Source organism: Silurus aristotelis (assembly GCF_946808225.1).
Source record: "Silurus aristotelis genome assembly, chromosome: 22".
Lineage (NCBI taxonomy): Eukaryota > Metazoa > Chordata > Actinopteri > Siluriformes > Siluridae > Silurus > Silurus aristotelis.
In genome coordinates this window covers 18,456,740-18,483,931 of record NC_139595.1, presented here as the reverse complement: position 1 = coordinate 18,483,931, position 27,192 = coordinate 18,456,740, and positions in this window count along the sequence as shown.

Here is a 27,192-nt window from a genome sequence, read left to right as displayed (position 1 = left end):
GAACAGTTTTTTTTTTTCCTTTCTGACCTCCTACAGCTTCAAAAATCACTTTCATGCAGGTGATGAAAGATTGTAGAGCAAAATGCCCTGTTTCTTCGGCTTAATAGCATGCTATTTTTGGAGACTATATTATGAGCAATATACGGTATATGGATATAAGATTTTCAGTAGCGTGACCTAAAAGGTAGTGTGAAGGAAAAAGTATGGAAATAAAATCCACAGATCCCCAATCATAGTTTATGAAACTGATTTCTGGCAGAAATAAACAATATGACAAAAAATATGTACATGTGGTTTTTTCCCAAACCGTTACCTCAAATCTGGATGCACACAACTGAAAGTATGCTGTAGAATTACACTTCACTGGAACTGAGAAGCTCAACCCTGTTCCAGCATGCCAATGACATTGTACACAAAGTGAGCTTCATTAAAACTTTAAAGTTTGTGGTGGAAGATCTTAAGTGTCCTGAACAGAGCTCTGATCTCCTCAAACCTATCAACAACATGAACTTGAAGATGAACAATGAAGGCACTGCCAATGGAAGTCCAATGGAATGTGGGTGTGATAGCCAGGTGTCTACAAAGCAAAGCAAATGACAGAACACACAGTCGAGATGTCTCTCCTTGCTTCCAGTAAGTAGTATATAATTTCATATTGCTAACAGTGATTAGCAAAGCAAACTAGCATTATCATAGCTAATTCTGTCAATGACTTTTAATGTGGACTCAACAGAAACAAAATCCTCCTTTTCAGACATTTTGTATAGAATAGCTAAAAAACAGACCCTCTGTTGCTCTAATTTATAGAATACACCTCTAAACTCTTGACAGCTACATTTGACAGCTGCAGCAGGTCTAAAGCTTTACACCATTATTTAGATTAAGAGGTGATTAAAAGGCCAGGCGCTGTGCTGAAACCCTTCCTACGCATGACCACAATCCCACACATCTAACCACAGAGAGGATTAAATCACATTTAATAAAGAATATGCTCAATTTACCGAAGCTCACGTGTGATTTATGGAGGTTGGAACAGATCATTAATTAAAAAAATGAACTTTCTATATATTCACTTTCTCTGAAAAGAAAACGTCTCTATTGTCTCAATTCGTAGTGAATAGTTGAAATATTTGAGAAAGATATGCCCTAGGAAGACAGATGAAGCATTTCTCAACAGCTGGCAACCTAAGAAAATAACATGATCAGGACTTCGGAAGTGAGTTTTACTTGGCTATGTGGGTCACGTTTTTTTAATGGCCCGTGAATTCCTTCTTTAAGCAAACCATCTAATCGACTGTCTGAGCTTCAAGACAGTGTAGAAATGGTTTCGGTGTTGGCCATCAGACAGATACAGGCTCGTGATGAAAGCACACACAGCTGCTCTGCTTCTGAACAAGACCCATTAAAGGTCACTTTATTGAGCCTGCATTACAGAAACACAGAGCTCAAGTTTCATCAGCCGTATTGCTATGCAATGACCTGATAAGTAGACTGAAGTGCATTTCGAGCCTGCTGTATCTACTTCATGCGTAATCCTTTATAATAAATGGATTAAAAGAGGTGATTTACATCAAGCACCAGATCGGGATGTGTAAACATTAATATTATAAGTGTGTCCCATGAGCAAAGTGTAAATGGATGTTAATTACCATCGCAGGTTTACAAGGTACTTACACTTTTTACAAATTTTCACAAATTTCTACTCATTTCAAACTAAATACAGACAAAACTATGCAGGAAACCTTTATTCATTACTTTGCAGTTACTGTTTTACTTCATGTTCAGGATTCGAGTTGATCCACAGGCAAATCCAGGTAACTCGAATGCACTGAAACCACAAGAGACCCCCATAAAGGAGAAAGAAAAATACAGACTTTTACACAAACACTCACCAGAGAGACCTTGAATCCTAGAACCCTGCAAAAGCAAGAACGCGGTGTCTGGTGGGACTGGGATATCACTGGACCAATCAAAAAATGTTCTGCTCGATAAATATTCAGAGACAGGAGGGATAGGGTTCGAACCAAATTCATTTGGGAACTATAGCAGGATTGTTGTGTAATCCAATGGCAGTGGATGGTATTGGTTGGAATTCCTTCTGGAGTGAACAGGAACTTCTTTGGGGGTAGAAAGCACTGGTAAGAATTCCTTTGGGACTGGGGCGACTGGTCAAAATTGTCTGTAAAAGCAGGCAGGATTAGTCAGGATTCATTTGGAAGTGATTGGAATTTGTGCAAATACCTTCAGGGGCAGGAAATATTGTTTGGGATTTTGGGGGAGGTGGTAGCTCAGTGGTTAAGACGTTGAACTTTTGCTCAGATGGTTGTGAGTTCAAATCCCAGTACCTCCAAGCTGCCAATGCTAGGTCCTTCAGCACAAGACTCTTAACCCTTTAACTGCTTAGTTGCATAAATAAGACAGTCGCTCCGGCTAAGAGCATCTGCCAAATGCTGTAAATATGAATTAATTCCTTATGGAGTGAGAAGGACTGTTCTGTATTTTTTTAAGAGCAGGCAGAACTGGTAAGAATTCCTTTGGGACGGGGAGGACTGGTCAAAGTGTCCGTGGAAGCAGGCAGGATTAATCAGAATTCTTTTTGAGGCAGGAAGCTTCAGTCAGAATATTGGGATTCCTTCAGGGTTGGGTTGGATGGTTAGGGAGAAAAAAAGAGTGGAATATAACAGGCATGTCTGTGAAATTACAAGATTGGTGGGAATTCTAACAAGAATGGGTAGGATTCACCCAGCAAGTCTGTAGGGGCAAGGCGATTGGTCAGAAGTGTTTTGAGAAGCCAGAGGGATTAGTCAGAATTCACTGGGGAGTAGCAGGGTTGGTTGGCATTCATCCTGAAGCAGTCAGAATTCTTTTGGAAATGAGAGGGGGATTGAACAGAAAGTCTTCAGGAGCAGGAGAGGGTCTGTAAGAGTGGGTTGAATAAATCAGAAATCCTTCAGGAATGGACTGAATGGGTCTGAATATTTTGGGGGGTAAAAATCCAGGATTCTTAGCAATTAAAGACTTAAACAGGCACTGACACCACCTGGGGCAAAACCATGCTCTAAAACTGCAAGCAGAAGATAAATCAAATCAAATTTTATCAGCAGATACTCTGCTATTCCAATTGCGTGCATTACCACGTCTGCAATTTCATCACAGACAGTACGTAAGAACAAAGAGCAGACGTGAAATCCTGCAAAAAACTGGACAAATCTGGCCAGAGACGTTTAACATGACATACGTTTGACATAAGTCCGAGGTGTTTTCGAGCGCCACTCGCATCACTGGAAGACAATGAGAGATCAGGAAGACCTTTGCCGAGCTCAACCCCAGAATATGATGAAACCGTTCACCAACTTGTGCATGATGATCGTCGGAGAACAATCTACATGATCTCACTTCCGCCCCCAACCCTACTTGCCAGATTTGGCTGCTGCAGACTTTGGCCTCTTCCTGAAAATGAAGGTCCAGCTCTAAGTCTGCAAATCGCAGAAGGTGCTTGACACGCTTCGAAAAGAAGACTTCCAGGACATGGTCCAGAAATGGCAGTACTGCTGGTAGCACTGTATTGCTGTGCAAGGTGACTATTTTGAAGGTGATAGTGTGTAAACATTTATAAAGTTTTTTTTTGTTAAACTTTTTGATTCTACCTAGTATTGCTTGATCAAAAAAAAATTGAATAATACTGTAGTGTCTGTAGTTTTCAACTTTCTAGAGACTTTCTGGAGGTGAGATATATCAAAGTGAAAACAATGAAGACAGGTATAACCTGATCTGTGCACAAAACTCAGAGGAGGCAATCCACCAGGAAGCATGGAAGCGGATATCTGTTATGTTTTCAAATCTAAAGTATGGTTTGACTCTGGAAGCAAAGTCCACATGAACAAGCTGCTAGGCAGATATCAGCAGATTCACATTAAAAACAAAACTGAGACTTGGGAGTCAGCGATACACTAAATGCAAGAGGGGTTAATTTTATATAGAAGAGAGGCTTGACACCATTAGGCAGTCTGTTGGCAGTGGGTAGTGTATTACTAGAACATTCAGGGAATATGTTTCCGCATAAAACCCCTGCAGCAAAATAATACATCACCACTGGGTGCTTTCTGTCATAGCCGAAAGAGCGTGGTGTGATTTCAGAAATCTGTTCTGCAGCATGCATTGGTTCCAGGCAGTCCTTTAGAAAGCTATCAATCACTTCATTCTCGTTTAACAATACTTTCCCTCTCTCTTGCATTTTCCTTTATTTCTCCATATCTCTCGACTCCATTGTTGCTCGAGAGTGACACGCTGCTGGAAAGCCGAGGTACGACGAGTGATCGCGGCTTGTCTGATTGAGATCAGATTGGGAAGACATGGTCTGATGTAAAACTGCGAGAGGACAAGAAATCCATCTGGCTGACCTCGAGTCTCTGTGACACGGATTTAGTCGCCTTAAGATTAAATCTCATATCCATTCATTTCCAAAATATCATTTGGAAAAAGTATTATTATCAGTTCTTATCAGTTCATTGCTAGCATATCAGGGACTCTGCCTATGGCCTCCTTTTTTTTTACCGCCAAAAATGTCGGCAGCATGACGGGTCAATGCAGTTCAGAGCGATGGCAGGGTGCATGAATGATTCATAACCTCTTTAGGGCATAATTTTCTCGAACTTTTTTTGCAGAGGTTCCGCTCAGCCACCTTAATTGCGAACCACCACACTCCCGTCAAGTACACAGTGCCCTTGTCACACTAATGCAGTCACGGTGCTATCCCTCATGCTAGCAGAAACACTATTATTTAACATTGTTATTACCGCCACGTCGGTTCTGTAGGTTTCGTTTCAATGCACCATGATACAATCCGAGCATCTCAGGAGTACTTGCTAGACGGATTCATGCTGTGCAGAATGTCTATTTATATGTTCTTTTCTGGCGTCCCACAAGGGCAAGCATTTGGTCCTGCGAGGTTGTCAAGCCACCTTTCGTAGCGCAGCAGGAAGTCTGCGTTGTTGTGATTCGGCCCTACTTAGCAGTCTCTCGTTTAGATTTTTTTTCTCAGCAAACACCTAAGACGCCTACACATTTTTAAATACAGACACACAAGTGCTTAAGTATATGCAAATTTTTTTTCCATCAGGAACTGAATATTACTGAACAACTTTTGCTGTTGAAACCATTCGATTAAAAATAATGTTCAGCTTAAACAAACGTCAAGGATTTTCAGCTCAGTGATGAGAAATTAAATTCTGGATAATTAGAGGTTAACACGAGTGCTTCCATGTCAGGCAAGATGTCATAAATCTTTCAAGGCTGCCAAGAACTAAATGTGTGAGCAATACCCTGTCAGATGAGTATTTGGAGCCTGGAATGAGTACGACTTGCTCCTCGCTTTGTCATGAGGGACAAAAGTGGAGGCAGTTCAGGGAATGAAGTTAAAATGGGATGAAAGACCTTGGCAAGCAAGGGCACTTAAACCTGGAATTAATTATATATATATATATTTTAGGATGGAACAGATCACCCTCTTCCTTAACTTTCTCTAATCCAATTTCTTTAATTCCGCTAAAGCTACTGCGCCTGTCGTTCTCATTCCCTGGTTTTGTCATACACACATTAGCGTCGTGCCTGATAGCAGCTAGGGATTATAGAGAGTAATGATTTTTTTTTTCTTCTGCAAGGCCCTCTCTTGCTGCAGTCTGGGGAGGAATTAAATCCTAGTCGGCTACCTGCTGTGTAGGGGGAGGGCAGGCTGACTGAGCTTGGGGGGGAGGAGGGATTTGAAGCCCTGATTGAATTGCAGCATGCAAAAAACTTAACAGCGCCCATTTTCTGTGTCACTGATCCCATAAATCCCAGAAAGTGATCCCGAGAAGAAATAACAAGTCTGGCTGAGACAAGCCGAGGATTGAGTTTTAATGCGGTGGTAATAAAGAACGTCATTCTACTGTCCTCTGTTAGCCTGCGATCTGCACCTGATAACCAAACGTCAATAATGCCGTAAGGGAAAAACACTCTGAACTAAACTCAATAAACACCTTCCCAAAGTGCCATAATGTCATCCTTATTTCACGTCAAGGTGATGTCAAGGTCATACTACTGTACATTCCGACACGACTACATCGATTCCTTGCACGGTGTTGCTTTAGAAACATGGATTAAATGTGTGCATGTATATATATTGTATGTTCGGAGAAATGAGCGGTCTTGAATCAACACCTACAGTGCTGTTTTTGTGCCCAGCTGGAATATATGTTAATTCAATCCTTCCACTTATTTTCATCTGCTGGTTCTATAGATAATTCTTCACCGCTCTCAGCTTCCACTTTTATGGTATAATCAGCACATCTAGGAAGTATTTGCTAGACAGAGTCCTGCTGTTTGCAGTGTGTAATTACGAATTGTGTCTGTCTGGTAGCCCTCAGGGGTGAGCCTCTGGTCTTATCAGTTGTCCAACCCACTCTTTTTCTCTCAGGATACACCCCAGAGTTTTGTGGAGGTGTTATTTTGCATAAATGAGACACGTTGAAATTCCGAATCTGAACACTGCCCCTGTGTTTAGCATTTCCTTGGCTGTTTTTGCTTCTGAAAGCTTAGCCTGTAAGTTTGTGGACACCTCACCATATGATTATTGAACATCCCGTTCCACAATAATTCCCCATTTGCTGTTATAATAACCTCCACTCTTCTGGAAAGGTGTTTCACTAGATGTTAGTGTGCTTGTGGAGATTTGTGTGAGATTCATTTAGCCACGAGGGTGTTAGTAAAGTCAGGTACTGATGTAGGTGAGGTGAGGGGACCTGGGCTGCAATCAGCATAAACATTCATCCCAAATGAGTTTAATATGCTTGAGGTCAAAGTTCTATAGCAGGAGATCTTCCACTCCAAACCATGTAAAAGTATATCTTCACAAAACTGGCTTTTGTGCACAGACATTGTGACATTGTTTTGATGAAACAGGTTTGGGTCTCCTAGTTCATGCGAAGAGAAAATTTAATGCTTCTACCATACATCCAAAGCCGTCCTATTTAATTGTGTGCCTCCAATTTTGTGGTAACAGTTTGTGGCTGGAAAAATCCCAAAACTGTCCATATTGTGTACTTTTAGTGCTCTGAATAAGTAAAAGATGCCTGCATAAGGGATTGTAAATGGAAATTTTTTTTTCCTCCAATTTATAGGGAAAAACTTTTAATTGGTCATGACCAACTAATGATACACATGCTCCATCATTTCTTTTGGTAGCATTTGGGAGTTCATTATAGGTCCATGGAATTGTTGCCTCTGGCTCACTCATTAGGGACAAACTTAGGACTCATTTATCCATTGAAAATTTATATTCAATCTATTTATTTTTGTAAAGCTGCTTTGGAACAATTCACACTGTTAAAAGTGCTATAGATACAAAATAGATTTGACTATTAAAACTAAATTTATCATCAGTAATAAATAAATTAAGGCTAATTAAAGGTTGAAATTCATTATTTAAAATTAATTAATTAATTGAGTCAATTAATTTATTTGTTTTTGGAGTATTTTATTGAATTACATTATTAAAAATCGCATTATATTCAAGATACTTCCAAATACTCCAATCCATATTAGCAAAACAAAAATCTTTAATTTAATAAAATAGAAATCCAGATTAAATTAGAAAAATGGTGTTGTAATGCACTGCAATAATAATTTGATCAAAGCTTTTGGTGCACAGCGCTTACATTTTCATCTTCTTACTCGACATCACGTGATATTGATTGGGTTATTGCGCTTCTCTGCGTTAGCGTCCTTGCTGCTTTCACTCAGCTTCTGTGTTCAGATTTCTATTACAGAGGAAGCTTGGATGGGTGAGCAATATAATTTGACAACACTGATTGTCTAAGTGCTTTGTGACAGCGGAGGAAAGGGGCGACGGTGGAGACGAGGCCGAGCGATGAAGATGCAATTAGCAAAAGATGTCAGCGTCAATCAAAGACAGGAGATGAACTTGGAACATGTACGGTCGTCAAGTGTCAGGGCAACGGCAACGGCATCGCCATCAACATCACACACTTTTCTGACCTTCTGTTATAAAACTTTATATTCTTCGGCTGACAAATCAAAGAAAAAACTGTTCCTGAGACTTCTAGTGGCCCATCAGGGTATTACAGGTATTTACACATTTCATTTAACTTTTAATTTGTCATATATATACAGTACAGACCAAAAGTTTGGACACACCTTCTCATTCAAAGAGTTTTCTTTATTTTCATGACTATGAAAATTGTAGATTCACACTGAAGGCATCAAAACTATGAATTAACACATGTGGAATTATATATGGAATTATATACATAACAAAAAATTGTGAAACAACTGAAAAATGTCATATTGTAGGTTCTTCAAAGTAGCCACCTTTTGCTTAGATTACTGCTTTGCACACTCTTGGCATTCTCTTGATGAGCTTCAAGAGGTAGTCACCTGAAATGGTCTTCCAACAGTCTTGAAGGAGTTCCCCGAGAGATGCTTGGCACTTGTTGGCCCTTTTGCCTTCACTCTGCGGTCCAGCTCACCCCTAAACCATCTTGATTGGGTTCAGGTTCGGTGACTGTGGAGGCCAGGTCATCTGGCGCAGCACCCCATCACTATCCTTCTTGGTCAAATAGCCCTTGATGCCTTCAGTGTGACTCTACAATTTTCATAGTCATGAAAATAAAGAAAACTCTTTGAATGAGAGGGTGTGTCCAAACTTTTGGTCTGTACTATATATATATATATATATATATATATATATATATATATATATATATATATATATATATATATATATATATATATAGGAAACTTAGCCTATTAGTTTGTGGACACCTCACCATATGAAACCTTCAATGCAACACACAACACAACGTCCTTTCTTTATATTTTTTCGGATAGAAACAATAAACAATAAGTAAATTTTTAAATCACTAAACAATTGTTTTACTGATGCGCCACGTCTCAAATCAAGCAGCAGAATCTGCCATGATTCTTCTTCTTCTTCTTTATTAGCAGTTCACATTCATATATACATATATTATATGTACTGTATAATACACCTGTTCTGTAAAGTGAAAGTGAACCAACATGGCTACTATTCCATACTTCACACCATGCAATTCCGTCTGGACTGCGGCTCATTGGAACAGACCACCGTACAAACAAGACAATGAAGAAAACAAAGTCGTCTGGAAGTCGTCTGGAGTGATATACCTATCATGGAACGACCTGCCGAGTCACCGCACCTAAATCCTACTCAACTGCTCTGGGATGAACTGGGATCATACAAATATTTCCAAGATTTTTACAAGAGGCACAGCAAAGTATTGCAGCTAAACGTTTGGATTGGAGTGTCCAGATTGTGTAAAGCAATTATTCATGCTAAGGAAATATCTTTTTATAGAACAAAAGCGGAAAATTTGGGCATTTATAGATTTGTTTGTTACATGGCCGAGTTTGTAAATAAAGTGCGTCTGTTTCTCTACTAATAGTAAAGTATAACAGTACAAACTTGTGATTTTATACTATTTTATTGGAAATAAAGTCCAAAACAGCTCCAATTTAAATGCACTAATTAATTGTAGTGTCGTTTATTGTATTTATTTTTTTTCATTAGCGAGGTAATGTGAGGTGGCCAGATGTGAGGTGTAGTTACATTCCATAAATAATAACATGCTTCGCAAAGCCTCTGCTAATTAAGACCTTGGTCAGAGAACTGATCTAATCATGAATGGCTAATTAATTTCTTGTTTAGTGGAAAAGTTTATTATGCGGTGCGTGACTGTATAAAATAAACACACACTATCTAATATGATTCATAACATCATAAAGCTTTCTTAAAATGTTTTATGTATACTATATGGGCAATTGTAGAGGATGTTTTTTCCTTCACTTGAACCAGGAGACCCAAACCTGTTCCAGCATGACAGTGCTTCTGAACCCAAACCCAGCTCCATGAAAATCTGCTTTACATGGGTTGGAGTGAAGGATCTTGAACGCTGACTGCATTCCAGGCCTCCTGAACCCACCTTAATCAGCTTTACTAATACCATTATGACTGAATGAATCTTCACAAACCCCCACAAAATCTAGTGAAACATCTTCCCAGAAGAGTGGAGATTATTATAACAGAAAATACAGACTAAATGGAGTCCCACATGCTGCATCTGCAAATCCACCAGCATTGTGGACACTCAACTGTGTCTTACAAACCTAAACTCACACACACTTAATACTGATTTCAATTCACTCAGCTTCATATCTACAGCACCACCCAGATTATATACAACTTACTGTAGTCCTTAACTCTGTGTTCTGTTCTGTAGCTCTGTGTTCTGTTCTGTAGCTCTGTGTTCTGTTATGTAGCTTTATGTTGTGTGATGTAGCTCAGTGTTCTGTTCTGTAGCTTTATGTTGTGTGATGTAGCTCAGTGTTCTGTTCTGTAGCTCTGTGTTCTGTTCTGTAGCTCTGTGTTCTGTTATGTAGCTTTATGTTGTGTGATGTAGCTCAGTGTTCTGTTCTGTAGCTTTATGTTGTGTGATGTAGCTCTGTGTTCTGTTCTGTAGCTCTGTGTTCTGTTCTGTAGCTCTGTGTTCTGTTCTGTAGCTTTATGTTGTGTGATGTAGCTCTGTGTTCTGGTCTGTAGCTTTATGTTGTGTGATGTAGTTTTGTGTTCTGTTCTGTAGCTTTATGTTGTGTGATGTAGCTCTGTGTTCTGTTCTGTAGCTTTATGTTGTGTGATGTAGCTCAGTGTTCTGTTCTGTAGCTTTATGTTGTGTGATGTAGCTCTGTGTTCTGTTCTGTAGCTCTGTGTTCTGGTCTGTAGCTTTATGTTGTGTGATGTAGCTCTGTGTTCTGGTCTGTAGCTCTGTGTTCTGGTCTGTAGCTTTATGTTGTGTGATGTAGCTCTGTGTTCTGGTCTGTAGCTCTGTGTTCTGTTCTGTAGCTTTATGTTGTGTGATGTAGCTCTGTGTTCTGTTCTGTAGCTCTGTGTTCTGGTCTGTAGCTTTATGTTGTGTGATGTAGCTCTGTGTTCTGGTCTGTAGCTTTATGTTGTGTGATGTAGCTCTGTGTTCTGGTCTGTAGCTTTATGTTGTGTGAAGTAGCTCTGTGTTCTGGTCTGTAGCTTTATGTTGTGTGATGTAGCTCTGTGTTCTGTTCTGTAGCTCTGTGTTCTGTTCTGTAGCTCTGTGTTCTGGTCTGTAGCTCTGTGTTCTGGTCTGTAGCTCTGTGTTCTGTGATTTTTTTTGGACAAATTGGATTTTTTGAAAATAGTCAGATGTTAAGGGGGAAAATGAGGCTTTACGGAGTTTCTAAGTTGGATCCTGTAATGAGACTCGTCCTGAGTAGGGGTACAAATTTCTAATAAAGGATTTTCTAACAAAGTGCTGTGAATGGAGGGGGAAAGAACGGAAATAAAGATGGCCTCCCTCTAGGAAATGTGTAATGAAGCAGTCAGACAAGTCAGAATTCCCAGTTGGAAGCTCGTAGAACTTCCGCTCTATCTGCTCTTGCTGCCACGTTCGCTCACAAGTCAGAGTCAGAGCGTTTTTCTTTTGTCATCCGGGTTTTAATAAAACGGGGGGGAAGCAAATGAACGAAGCGTGACGTGTTTTCAGAAAGTCATCAAAGTTTCGTGATTCAGTGAAAGAAATTCGGGAAATAAAAAAAAAAGTAGTTTTGTGGAATGAGCAGCAGGCCTGAGTGTGGGGGGGGAAATGACATGCTCAGGAGAGTGTGTAATTAAAGGCTCTGCCTACTCAGCACCACACACACACACACACACACACACACACACACACACACACACACACACACACATATATATTTGCAGGATGGCGATCAGCATCCTGCTTCATGATTATGCTGCAGACAAGCACACTTCCTGAGGGCCGCCTCTGCTGCTGAACCTCTGGAGACACACACACACACACACACACACACACACACACACACACACACACACACACACACACACACACACACGCACACACACACCCACGCACGCACACACACGTACGTTCTGCATTTGACTTCGCAGGTAACCCTGACAACAGAACGAGGAGCTGATCTTGAGCATGACCTCTGCGCCAGCTGAAAAACAGAAGCTGTGACCTGAGATGTGAGGAAAAAAGGACAAAGAAAAGAGCAGCCTTGCCGAGCTCCTGCCTCACAACCTTCATCATTATCTGAAGCTCAGCATCCAGCCTGAGATTTCTTCAAGAACAGAGTCAGTTCGAGGCACTCCAGGCACAATTCTCTGCACCTGACCGCGTCCTGCATTCGATTACGTCTCAGCATGTATGTGTGTGAGTGTAAGTGTGTGTGTGTGTGAGTGTGTGTGTGTGTGTGTGTGTGTGTGTGTGTGTGTGTGTGTGTAGGAGCAAACGGAAACGTGCCACGCTGCCACACGAGCCGACCGCATCATCATCCTGCTAATCGAAGTCACGCAGTAATTAACGGTGACATCGTTCTGAAATCCAAATCGCATTGTTATTAATCAAGCCGATTCTCCTCCTCCTACTGTCTCCTCGAGCGCGGATGTCGCCCCGCTACAGAACGAGGATGCTACTGTCACTTCATTAAAAGTTATCACCTAATTCGGGACGTGTTCTGACTTCCGAGTAGATGGAGGCCGTGTGTGGGGAATGCGAAGGCCTGCCTTTCCTCCGGTATCCCAGGAAGGGAAAGTAAAAAACAAAAAGTTCATTGAGTGGTGTTTTTTACAATTAAAACCAAAGCTACGAGAACATACAGATTAAATAAATATATTTTAGCGCTTGAGGCCAACATCTTGGCCAAAAGTATTGGGACACATGGCTTTATGTAGTTAAATTGTTCACAAAGTCAGAGACACACGAATGTTCGATTTTTGCCTTCACCCAAACCAAGAATGATAATGCCCCTGTGTACAATGCCAGCTCCATGAAGATATGCTTTACATGGATTGGAAGATGTAAAAGATCTCCTGCTATAGAGCTCTGACCTCAACCCTATTGAACCTAATGAATGTGAATGCTGACTGCACCCCAGGCCTCCTGACCTTCATTAGTATCTGACATTACTAACACCCTTGTAGCTGAATAAGTACAAATCTTGACAAAATCTAGTGGAGCATCTTCATGGAAGAGTGACTGTTGGACTAAAAGCACACAATCCAATGTGTATTCTATGTACTTTGATCCTTATTACAGTTTTTCTCAGTTGCTTTGGAGCATTTCTCAGATGAGAAATGAAATTCTCAGAACGACTTGTTCAACCTCCACGTTATTGAGTGCACATCATAAGAATGTTTCTTCTCACTTTGATCAAATTGCAAACGCTTTGGTACATCATTTAAAGGATCGATTACAAGTGTCTGCTGTTTCCTACTTTATCAGTCGTTTATGTTGATATCAAAATATATTATACTGGTTTTACCTGAATAGTTTAAACCCATAAAAAAATCTCAGCATCAGTTCATTGTGTAAGTCACTGAATGCAAAATGGTTAAACCAGTCGTCAGAATCTGTCATCTAAAATTTTGATTAAAATTTTATAGTAAATGTGTTGAATTTATGAATCTTGAACGTCACGAATGAAGGCCCCTGGTGGTCTAGTGGTTAGGATTAGAAAGTTTACTAATAAAGGCGAGTGAACCACATCAGATCAACCAATGATCAACCAGTTCTCTGAAACAGGTCAAAGGTGAATCTCGTGAACCTTCACTTGGAGAGCGAATACAGACAGAGCAAAACAAAGAATTATACATTCTGAAAATGGATGAACAACTAAGAAACAAAAAAACACTTGTACAGTCAATACAGTACAGTCAAAGTGTGAATCCTGTCTGAACTCTTACAATCAATATAAATTCAATTTCCAATCAAATAAATGAATTTGTGCTGCTGAAAGTCACAGATGCCAAACAGAAATGAAAATTTTGTGCATTTTAAGTCGCTGTAATCCAAAACCATAGTTTATATCAAGAAACACTGAAACTGTGCAGCGTCATACTGATAACACACCTGAACATTTTGATGATTTTGTTTGTGATCAATGACAAAAGGACTTTTCATTCTGATGGGAATGAGATAATTATTGACACAAAAACTTACTTTTCAGAGATGAACTGAATACTTTGAAAAAATGATAGGCTTTTGCAAGAAATCCAATGTTTTGTGCTGTTTGTAAAAAGTGTTTTGAGAAATGCACTGACTGGTTTGCTAATATTAAGAATGATTCAAGAAAATCTCCAAAGCAACTGAGAAAAACTGTAAAAAATATATACATTTTTGCTGGTCAGAGAAACGGTCCTAACAGAAAAAGAAAAAAGAAAAATTCGACTTTTCACTGAACTGAAAGAAGGACGAGATTATGTATATGAATTCACTCATACAATACATTATGGTCTCCATGGTAACAAGTTCTGGACAAGGACAAGAACAAAAAACCCACAAATGACTTCGTTATTTAGCAGCGATCCATTAATTACCAGTTGTAGATTGTGGGTTTGTATGTCCTTGTCCACAACTGTTGAAGTTGAATGAAAAATATTTTCGAATTAACAATTTACTTAAGTGCCTTCTGACTTTGCCCCATTAACAAACACGCCTTTGTACTGCAAAAATTAAAAAAGAAAAAAGATACGATAAAACCAGATGTTCTTTTTCTGTTGTGTCTCCAGGAAGTTACAGCTCTACCTCTGCCATGTTAATCTCTATTCTCTGTGACTCTCAGGACACGCCTCAGTCTCCATCTCTGTGTCCTGACTGATTAAACTGTTGATGGGAAGATCGGATCGTTAGTGACTTGGTTCTTTAAATCTCGTTCATCAAAATGAATGAATCTTTTTAATTGCATTGCGTATACCGGGAGTCACACATGACTCGGACTAGAAGAGTCGAGAGATGAACTGAGTCTTTGCTGAACGAATCACTCTGAGACGACTCATTCTTCTGAGTCACATTAGAGACTCGTTCAAAATGAACGATTCGTTTATGAATGTTGAATCACTAGATTAATTTTATGAGTACACCTGTATGTGAAAACAAACCTGCAGTGTTTTCTGTCTCGCGTTTAACAAGACAGAATAAATAACCACCAATACGAATAATTAAACACCTCGGCCGCGGAAACGTTGGTCAAGACGAGGACAGAAAACAGGTAGGAAATGAAACGTTCCTGATTATAAACTGCATCAATTGTGCAAATAAAGTGTGTGGTCTAGCCTCGTTTGGAGCGGGACACGAGCCCAGCGTGACGTCTTCAGCACGGTCACGTCGCCTCGAGGCATTTAGCTTGGCATTGTGCACTGTAGCTAATGCTCTAAAGCGCGGACGCTCGCAATATTCTCGGTTGAATGTCACCGTGGCGTCAAGAACACTGATCCTTGTCCTCTATACGTAAATCCTACAGGCCTCAGCGCTGGAGCCGAGCCGCGCTCTGTTTATTCCAAAGATAAAACATGCTTCAGCAATGACAGGACACTTTTCCATGTTAGCCTTGTACAAATCTGCAAACGCCGAGTTATGAAAAATGACAACGGCTCAAATTCCTGGCTTTTCACAGCCCACATAATAGCACAGAGCGAGTCCGGGAATGGAATTTATTTATTTTTTTATTTTTTTATTTTTTTCCTTTTTTGCTACGAGACCAAGGACATGGCTGAAGGGGGGGAAAAGCTTCTCTTTTTTGAGAGACTGAGAGATGTGTTTATCACAGCGGGTGTAAGAAGTGATAGAGGGCAGATATAGCTCCACTCTCTGACCTGTAAGACACTCAAGAAGTCTGTAGATGAGCTTTTTTCACAACGATGTGATGTTCATCTTCGGCGTTAAAGCACTGCTGTTCGTCGCTGAAAGAGAGAGAGAGCAAAAGAGAGAGAGAGAGAGAGAGCGAGAGAGAGAGAGAGCGAGAGAGAGAGAGAGAAAGAGAGAGAGAGAGAGAGAGAGAGAGAGAGATGTATGGTTTTTCAGGATGATTCCAGCGGGTTCTGAATTTTGGATTGAGGACGTCGGTCCAGATTGTAAGAAAAACCATAGAAAAATAATATACATGACGATTTGTTGTAGAATTTGCATTCAGTTCGAATTCTATAAAACTCTCTTTCTGAGAATTCAATACAATCAGCATAGAGGAGAAACTTAAATTTCAGTGGCACAATCAGGTGGATGGATAGATGGATGGATGGATGGATGGATGGATGGATGGATGGATGGATAGATAGATAGATAGATAGATAGATAGATAGATAGATAGATAGATAGATAGATAGATAGATAGATAGATAGATAGATAGATAGATAGATACTGTAAAAAGAAAGAAAGAAAGAAAGAAAGAAAGAAAGAAAGAAAGAAAGAAAACAGACAAAATAAAAGTAAATAGATAGATAGATAGATAGATAGATAGATAGATAGATAGATAGATAGATAGATAGATAGATAGATAGATAGATAGATAGATACTGTAAAAAGAAAGAAAGAAAGAAAGAAAGAAAGAAAGAAAGAAAGAAAGAAAACAGACAAAATAAAAGTAAATAGATAGATAGATAGATAGATAGATAGATAGATAGATAGATAGATAGATAGATAGATAGATAGATAGATAGATAGATAGATAGATATAAGTGGATAAATGTACAGAGTATAAACAGTATAAAGTATAAATATCACACTATGGCAGTGTATAAATGGGGAGCTGTTGCATAAGTACACTAAGATGAAATATAAAGACATATGAAGATATATAAGAGGTTTTATTAGTGCAGGATGTGTGTGAAGCACAATGTGTGTAGAGAATGTGGGATATAAAAATGCACAATATGGGAAGTGTACAGTGTGTGTGCAGTGTGTGTGCAGTGTGTGTGCAGTGTGTGTGCAGTGTGTGTACAGTGTGTGTGCAGTGTGTGTGCAGTGTGTGTACAGTGTGTGTGCAGTGTGTGTGCAGTGTGTGTACAGTGTGTGTACAGTGTGTGTGCAGTGTGTGTACAGTGTGTGTGCAGTGTGTGTGCAGTGTGTGTACAGTGTGTGTGCAGTGTGTGTACAGTGTGTGTACTGTGTATATACAGATGATATATGGATATGAGGATAAAAACAAGCTTTTACATACAGAATAACTGTCCAGATTATACAGACTGTAGAGAGAGGAGCAGAACTGAAGAAATTGTACTATATGGTTTAAAAGTAACATACGTGGTTCTTCTCCAAACTGTTACCGCAAAATTAAAGGAACACAATTGTACGTCTTTAGGAAATTTTCCTTTTACTTGAACTTGGAGATCCAAATCTTTTCCAGCATGACGATGCCCCTGTGCACAAATCCAGATATATGAAGATATGCTGTACATGGGTTGAAAGATATGGAAGCTCTCCTGCTAGAGAGCTATGATCCCTATTGAACATGAGTGTGAACGCTGACTGCACCCCAGGCCTCCTAACCTAAACCTATATCATTTACTTCCAAAAATCTAGTGGAACATCTTCCCAGAAGAGCGGATAATATTATTATTACAGCAAATTGAGACTTAATGTGGATTGGGAAGTTCAGAAAGGACCAACCAATCTTATGTGTAAACTTTTGTAGACCAGTTTTTAAGGTGACAATAAGAGTTGATACGTCTGCATTCTGCATAAATGTATTTGAAATTAGTGCTTCTGAATCAAACCCTCGTCTGTGTTTTTTCTTCACTTCGAGCTTCTTCAGGTGATTCCTCTCAGGTGTGGAACAAAAGCCCAAACAACCGAACTGCTGGATATGATTTCACACACAGCTGCATTGTATATTTCTGTAGGTTTTGGATTTATCGCAGATCATGCACTCATCACCGGTGAAGTTCTTGATATAATCCTGTGCAAAATGCTAATTATTAGCGAGCTCTCTCGCCTCCTGAAGGAGCTACACTGCATAACCATGTCCCTAAAATCTCAAAGCAAGATATCCAATAATGCCGCTTTTTCATCTGAGGCTCGACGCACGTAGAACACCGCGGCGCAGCATATGAATAACAGTCAAGGCTAAAAATAATGAAATATTTCCGCAAAGCTTTACGCTCGGGAGAAGGAAACATTTCCATTTCAAATAGTCACTTCCAACACCAAACATTTTTACGGCTTGAATTGGTAACTAAATCAAAAAAGGCCAAAACCGGTGTTGTAGTTCCAGACTGAGGGGAACAAAAGAAAAAAAACCCTCGCATGGGGCGCCAGGAACACAGGAGCCAGGGCAAATCAGCATTACAGGACTCTAATGTTTAATAATGCATGTCGTTTTTCTGACAGCAGGGAATGATTAAGAGCAAGTGTCTGGCCAAAATGGAGCGGCACTCTCGCCTCCATCACCTCGGTGCTCTTTCTATCATAAATCATACCCCGAATGTGATCAACGCGCCACCCGACGACCCCAACCCCCCCTCCTCTGACTGCCCATCAAACCCCCCCCCCCCCACTCAGCACCCCCCCCCCTCACCCCTCCTTCCTCTTTGCTTAGAGAAATACTTCATCCACAGATGTTAACGTTTGGCAACAACGAACAAAGGCCAGTGAGCATTATGGAAATGAGTTCAGGCTTTTAACATTGAAATTCCTGCACATTCTGTAGTTTTGCTCTTTTTAGTTTTGCTGTAGTTTTACTCCTCCAGTCAATCATCTCGCACACACACGCTTTTCCAGCCATATATGGTTCTTTCCCAGAACCTTTGTTTACCATCAAGTTGGAGGCACACAATTGTATAGTAAAAAGTTTTAGGATGCCTGACTTTTCCAGCCGTATGTGGCTTTTCATCAAACTGGTACCATTGAGGCAGCATGAAATTTTCCATTCACTTAAACTGGGAGACTCAAAACTGTTCCAGCATTAGGATCCCCCTGTCCACAAAGCCAGCTCCATGAAGATCATGGGTTGGAAGTATATGGTAGATCTCGCATGGCCTGCTAAAAAGCTGTGAGCTCGATTTGATTCGATTCCATTCCATTCAATACAAGAGCAAGACTGTGGCAAGGAAAAACTCCCTTAAATCGTAAGGAAGAAACCATGAGAGGAACCAGACTCAAAAAGGGAATCGATCCTCATCTGGGGGTGACACCAAGAGTGTTCCTATAAACCATTACAACATTACAGTGAGAGTGAGAAATATCATGAGCACCAGAGTGTGTGATTATGAGTAATTATTATTTCTACAGACAGTTGGAGACGAGCAACTCAAATTAGCTCAAACATCTAAGATCACTTGAACATCTTCGGATCCACTGGATCTGAACATGTAGACGATAGAAAACAGACGCATCCAAAACGTCTGAAAACATCCGACTCTCCAAAGAAGTGTGTTCATGTAACTTTTCTGCAAGCGGCAGGAACAATATATTAAACACTGAACCGCGTACAAAGATGAAGTAGTTCGTATTCGATGGCGTGCGCCTGACCTTTATGTGATTAATGACATTTTTGTCACTAAACTTATCCGTCTTCCCCGACGTGCACATCACGTCCAACTGCATCAGTGACGTGAAATGTGTAAACAACTCAGTCTCACAGAATGCTTAGACGCATACCGGTTCTAGTTTTCTCTCATCTATGCTTTTCAGAGTGAATAAAAAAAGTGCTGTATATACACTATATAAACAAAAGTACCAGGACACCTGACATTCCAAGAGGTATGAAACTACCACAAATTTGTAGGCACACAATTGTATCTTTGAATGCAGGAGCATGTAATGTTCCCTTTACTTGAACCAGGAGACCCAAACCTGCTCCAGCATGACAATGCAGCTGTGCACAAAGCCAGCTCTATGAAGATATGCTTCAAATAAGTTGTGGGTATGTGGAAAATCTCTTAATATACAGCTTTATTTAACACCTTTTGAGATGAATTGAAACAACACCCCGTGTCCCCTTTCCTACATCAGTACCTTTTCCAACACCCTTGTGCCTGAACGAATGATCCACAAATCTCCACAAAGTCTACTGAAACATCTTCCCAGTCGAGTGGAGCTCATTAGAACAGCATGCAGAGACTAAATGTTGAATGAGTACAGTGTAAAAACAACTGATTTTGTTGTTGTTGTTGTTACAGTGTTTTCATATTCATCCTAATGAACTGGGACACATCCTAACCTTCTCTATAAGCGCTGTAGCGTGGAGATGGAGGTGAGCTCGGAGGAGAAAAGGGCATTTTCATTTGCATATTATTGCATTTACACGGATCCTCCACATTTTGATGTGGGCAGATTGTGTGGTTTTTTTTTTAAAACACACGTCTTTGAAGAAGATTTGGAACTATGAGTTGTACAGCTACAGTACGTGCTGCTTCATCATTGCTGTGTGTCCTCTCGTCTCATGTAATACTGACCATCATGGTTGTTTATATGCTTTTTTTTTCGTACGTAAGCTCTTTGCGTGTTGTGCTCAGAGTTACAGTATATAACAGTTTCCTGTTTTTTATCAGTATGCTAGAAATCTAATCCAGCGGCCGTACAATCGGCCTAATAAGTTTGGTAACAGAAGTTTCTAGCAATAAATAGACCACATCCTAGGTGTAGTGCAGCAGGTAACAGGATTCAGTATAGAGTATTGAAAAGCACACTGCTTGTACCTCGGAGAAATTTATGAACGAGGATGAAACCAGGGTTTCATTTGAAATGTACTCACCGAACCTGATGATCCTCCGGATAACTCGAAACGAAATACTGATAAAACTGATTACTGACAAAAAAACGAGTTGTGTTTCAGTGATGGAGTTTTGAACTCATGACATTCTGATCATCCAACATCTTAACCAGTGAGTCGTCAGGTCCACCGAGCTCAATGAGCTAATCACAAAACCGATGAGCTTTAATAGACTCAACAACCGATCCAAAAGAATGATATGTTTGGATAAACTCTTAGCAGATGATTTGCTACAGAAGACATTAAGCTTTATATTAAGTCAAATGGATTTGCTGAATTACAACCGGATTATTATTTTTTTTCGTATTTATTTATTAGCTATTCTACAGTACATTGCCATTTCATTGACTGGCTTCCTGTCTATCTGTCTGTCTCCTGATCATCTCCAAGGAATCAGATCATTTGCTCAATCACACATCAACTGTACTAGTGTCCCTTTAAACTTTCACTAAAGTAAACGTACAAAAGTTTTTGCCTTCAAATGTACAAAAGTATCCAAAGTGCTGATTTATTATAACTATAATGTTCCTATTATAATTTTTTATCACAAGATTCTTTACTTAATCACCTCAGTTTATGTGTAAAGACTCGAATGTGACTCTCAGCACACTGATCTATTAATAGAATGATATTAATGACTCAAACACTGATTACAAATATAATGAGCCCAACACCTTTTTAACTACTTGAATAAAATCGTGTAAATGAGGTCACGTGTGCTGTGTCAAATTCGAGTCTGGAGTTTCTTCATCATTTATTCCTCTCTAAATGTTCTGCTTGATGTTGAACTGATGCTGAACTGTATGTTGGTGATCAGTAGATGCACCAAGCGCCGATCAGAACACGTGTAAAACAGAGCGTGCGCTCGACCCTGATCGGTGACTCGATGCGTGTTTCACCAGTTACGTTTTTATCCTCAATATAAAAAGAAACGACTGATTTCACCAAATGTAGTGAAGTTAAAATAAAAATCTCCCCAAATAGAAATACAGATAAGCGAAAAAGCTACTTACATACTGTACATTTACCTCGTTACTTTCCACCACTGGTTTCCTGATCATGCGACAAACTCTTGAATCTTTTAAAACAACTAAGCAAATATGAATCCTGGTATTGGGATATGATTATTTCATTCATTCATTTTCTCCCGCTTATCCGTAATTCGGGTCGCGGAGGCAGCAGTCTAAGCAGGCCCCCGCCTTCGACTGCTGCCCAATCCTCACAGCACCGTCCCTTACGGTCCCTCCTGCAGGTGGTGAGCCCACGGGAAGGCGGCCCCACGTCACTCCGACGTCACGGACCTTGATATTTCCCTCGTAAGGGACCCCCGAAACATAGAGGGTTAAGGGCCTTGCTCAAGGGCCCAAGAGTGGCAGCTTGGCGATACCGGGGCTTGAACCCCAGACCTTCCGATCGACAACCCAGCGCCTTAACCGCTGGAGCCACCACTCCCCCCGATATGATTATTTATGTCTTGTTATTGTAAAGTGTTAGCACTGCAATAAACAAAGAGTACTCTGAGAGTTAAAGGATATTGCTTGAGGGCCAACAGCAGCATTATTCCTGTGCTGGGATTTACTCTTTTAACCTTTTAGTCAGAAACCCAAAGCCTTTACCCGCTGAGCCTTTTACACAAGCCGATAAGGAAAATGCGAAAATATTATTCAACATAGATTTTTTTTTTCATCTCGTTCACATTAAATGTTCAAAACTAATTAACATACAGTTAGAATAATAATAATAATAATAATAATAATAATAATAATAACAATAAAAAGCAGGAAAATGCTTGTTAGTTCCAACTGTGAAAAAAACTTCAAGGCAAAAATAAAAAAAAAATAACACAAACTGCACTCCGACAGCTTGTGTTCTTATATAAATAAATATAGATTCTGCAAAAAAGTACCCTTAGGCTTTGGTTGTGCTTGGAACACGAGTCCTAAAAGCTAACAGGCTGCAGAACAAAAGTACGGAACTGTACACCCACGACGGCGGTCCAAGAGGAGGAAGAAAATCGAGAGGGTAGCTGAAGAGTCGATGATGCAGCCTCCTGCCCTGGAGTGATCCACTTTTACTGACTCAATAACAGTGATTTAGCACCTGACCCCAGGTCAACTGGTGCTACAGCATGAAGAGAAAAGGCCTTACGTCTTTCTCCTGTTGCTTTTTTTTCTCTTTTTTTTGTCTTTCACAGCCTATGGACACAAAGTAAACTCATAATTACATAAACAATAGGAATAGCAGCAAGAACAATAATGATAGGTTGTGACTGGCCATGCTTCTGATGGAGGACGAGAAACATTGTTATTGAATGCACTAAATGGTGAAGGTTTTTGAGACTTTATCAAGTTATCCAGGAGTCCGAAAAGGATCCTAGCTGGTAGCTGAGCACTTTTGTAAGTTCCTCACACCCACCGCCAGAGAAAAAAAAACATCCATTCGAAGGCAAAGTTTGAAAAACAGCTCTGATCTTGAAGGTTTTCGGACAGTAAAAAGTCCGTTTCTGTTCTCACCTGTCTCTCAGCATCGGAGACGTATCGATCTCGACACCGCACGTTAAAGACAAACCTGACCTTTCAGTGACACGATCGCCATGTTTCGTTCTGGAGCCGAATCCTTACGTGGTTCATTAACTCGTTTACTGTCCCAGACGCACCAGCAATGTGTCAAGACCTGAGGATGTGTAAGGTTTCTACATGGCAGTAAACAGCACAGCAGAGCCCCGAGAAACAGGCCATTACCATCCTTAACCTTTTCAAAAAGCCACGTTTAATAAACCAGCCATAAATCGCATTACATGCTTCATTGTTGAATAATTTTGGTGGCATTACATGGTGCGGCTGTGTGATGAGAAAAGGGCATCCAATAAAAAGCACTAGGCATGATATGAGGTCAGAGCCCCATTTCTGAGCGATTTAAACCCGAGATCTAAAATCACACTTACTAATGCTGCAGGTTGAGCAAAAAAAAAAAAAAGTTAAAGCTTTATGTGCATTAATGTGTGTCTAACCTTCATGGCGTGCCAATCGGCATGGCAAGAGGCAGCTAGATTGGTACTGGAATAAACCCAAATCATCAATTTTCAAGTAATTGGCTGGAAAAAGAATCAAGACATGAGCAGTTCGAACCCTGCAACTTATTATGTTCCAGTGAGTCCAAAAATCATATCAAGTAATTGATTGCCAGCTGTAAGACTTCCAGATTTTTCCTACTACCTCTTGAATACTGCATTAGGACGAACACGGGAGGAAGTAAAAAAGGCTAAAAGTGTAATGAATCAGATATCTTTTATTTCCTCCGTGGAAGCGTTTGTAATGTACGTTTGGTTGGACAAGTGATTTCGGCTGCACAGTAGAGCTGAAAAACTGCAGAGAAAAAAAATTACATTTATATTGGTTATTGCTTTGATATCATACTCAAATAAAAGTGTCAAAATGGTATGTTTAAATATACCATATAAAAATGAAGATGGAAGATTTTCAGAGGCTCATGCTACAAATCTGTGGTAATGCTCATAGCAGCCACCACCTTCACTCATGCACCAGACGTTTCCAGCCATATGTGGTTCTTCCCAAAACTGTTACCACAAAGTTGAAGGCACATCATTGTATCGGACGTCTTTGGATGTTGTAGCATTACATTTTCCATTCACTTCAAGCTAAAAGACCCGAACGTGTTCCAGCATGACGATGCCCCTGTGCTTCTGCTTTACATGGGTTGGTGTGGAAGATCACTACCTGACTTTACTAACACCATTGCAGCTGAATGAATGTCCACAAAGTCTAATGGAACATATCCCTAGAAGCTGCAAATTAAAAAACGTGGAATGGGATGGTAAAAAAAAGCACATACCAATCTGACGGTCAGGTGTCCACAAACTTTTGTCTATATAGTGTATTTAATATATGGATTAAATCGAATAATTATTTGACGTTTAAGGTCCAAACGATAACTTATAGATGGAAACGTTTTTTTCCGGAAAAGTATTTAAACAGCAGTACGGATCATCACATGGGCTTAAATCCTGTGGAATTAGATTTAAGTCGAGCAAAGAAAAATTTTCCACTGCTGGAAATCTGTAGATCTTCTATATTCATTATTCCAAAGCTTTGCACCGACAGATTATGCAGTGCAGCAGATCCTTTTTTGGGTGGAAAGGAAAGTTAAACCGTGTTCATGCAATTCATCCGGCCCTGGTTTTGGATTCTTAGCAGTACTTAGGATGCACAAATGGAGAAACACAGCTGATTATATCCTTCTTAGAGTTTCATTACAATAAGAGAACGCTTTAGCGCCCGTGGGATTACGGTGACCTGGCCAAATGTGGCAGCCAGATAACCGTTTAATATGCAGCTCCTCTTTTGTTTTGCCCACCTACTCATATCCCACCTCAAATGGCAAAATTACAAGGCGCAGCGATACGGCACAAAGTAGGCTGCGGGCACATGGCACAGCTTTAGTGGCTCAGCTTTAGCACTTATTCTGTTTTCTGATTCCAATTTAGCAAAAAATGGTGGTCTTTTCCACCCTAACTCAATATTGACCCTGTTAAATAAGCTATTTAGCAGATAAACAGCAACAGATTTCTGATAGCAGCACGCTGAGCACCTTCACCGGGGAGCCTTCATGTTTGAAAAGTGCGATATCTTCTCATCACGCCCACATATTTACACTAGCGCTTTTATAGTCAGTTTTTTTTCAGGGCCCTGTTTTCAGGATGGATTTGCTTTTCCAAATTTAAAAGAGCTAATGCCAACAAGTTGTACTGACTTACCACTTAAAATATTAATTACACTTTAGTCCTACCATTTCAAGTTGACAGAAAACAAGAAGTAGAGTCGACATGCAGCAGGCTTGTGGACCACGGGCAGCATGTATAAGCACCTGCAGGAGTTAAACAAGATCTGAATCCTGTTAAAAAAAGCCTTTCAGAAAATAATTATAATCCGTACATTTATATAATTATAATTGGCATGAATTCATAAACCAAAATTGATGCTGAATTTCACAGAGCATGTCTGGGGACTCTGTAACACTTGGACTTTATGGCTTGAGACAGAATTTGACTCAACAAATAAACTGGAATATATACTTATATATCATTTGGCTTTGAGCTCTGAAAATCACAGCTCTGGATTTGACTTGGACTCTATGGTCTAAAGCTCTGGATTCTATGGCTTGGTCCTTGGGTCATGATTCAAATGGCTATTCGATGGAACTTTAGACTTTGGCTAGAAGACCAAATGACTTGCATTTTTATTTATAGAATGCTTTTAACCATGGACATCTCTAAGCAGCTTTACAGAGATACAGTTGTATGAAAGAATGTATAAGTTTGTTCTTTATATTTGTCATTTTATCCCTAATGAGCGATTCAGTGGCAACTGTGGCAAGGAAAAACTCCCTGTGAAGGCATGAGGAAGAAACCTTGAGAGGAACCAGACTCCAAAGAAAAACCTCATCCTCAAATGGGTTGCACCAAATGTCCATGTCGAGGCTGGGACTCTAGACCAGTCTAACGTGCTTCAGACTTTGAACCAAAGCAAGACCCAGACACTACAATTTGAGATACAATTTAGATCGTATGGCTTGGTACTCCAGACATGACATTAAATCAATTTATTTTTATTTGTAACGCACTTTTAACCATGGACATTTGGTGCCTTTAAGTTACTTTCTTATCATTTATGTTTATCCATAATGAGCGAGCTAGTGGAAAAAAACTCTCAAAGATGGCAATAGGAAAAAACATTGAGACTCAAAAATTCCCATGAACTGCTTGAGAAGACAACTAATCAAGCAGGTGATTTGCACCAATGCATTATGTGGACAGTTTAAGAGCATCAACATTAGGACATTCTAACATTATGAGCGGTGAAGTGAAGAACACTGATGATCTCTTCATCATGGCACCTGTTAGGGGATGGATTTATTTATTAGACAGCAAGTGAACATTTTGTCTTCAAACTTGACGTGTTAGAAGTAGGAAAGTGTAAGGATTTGAGTGAGTTTGACAAATTGTGACGTCTAGACGACTGGGTCAGAGCGTCTCCAAAACTGCAGCTCTTGTGGGATGTTCCTGGTCTGCAGTGGTCAGTATCTATCGAAAGTGCTCCAAGGAATGAACAGTGGAGAACCCGCGACAGGGTCGTGGGCGGCCGAGGCTCATTGATGCACGTGAGGAGCGAAAGGCTGGTCCGTGTGGTCCGATCTAATAGACGAGCCCCTGTAGCTCAAACTGCTGAAGAAGTTCATGTTGTTAATGCTCGACAGGTCACGACTGCTTTAGCAGCAAAATGGGACCAACACAATATTAGGCAGGTGGTCATAATGTTATGCCTGATTGGTGTACATTAGATCCATACCCATGAACTGCTTAAGAAAACCACTCATCCAGCAAGTAATTTGGACAGTTACAGAGCACTAACAATATATATCTTGCATCTTGTATATTATTGTGCATGCTGCTGCCTCTGCAGAATGCAAGAACAAAGAGGGGAACTGAAGCTGAAACCTTTGAAGCACTCCAACCAAAGTTCTCAGACTGACTTTTACCTAGCAGC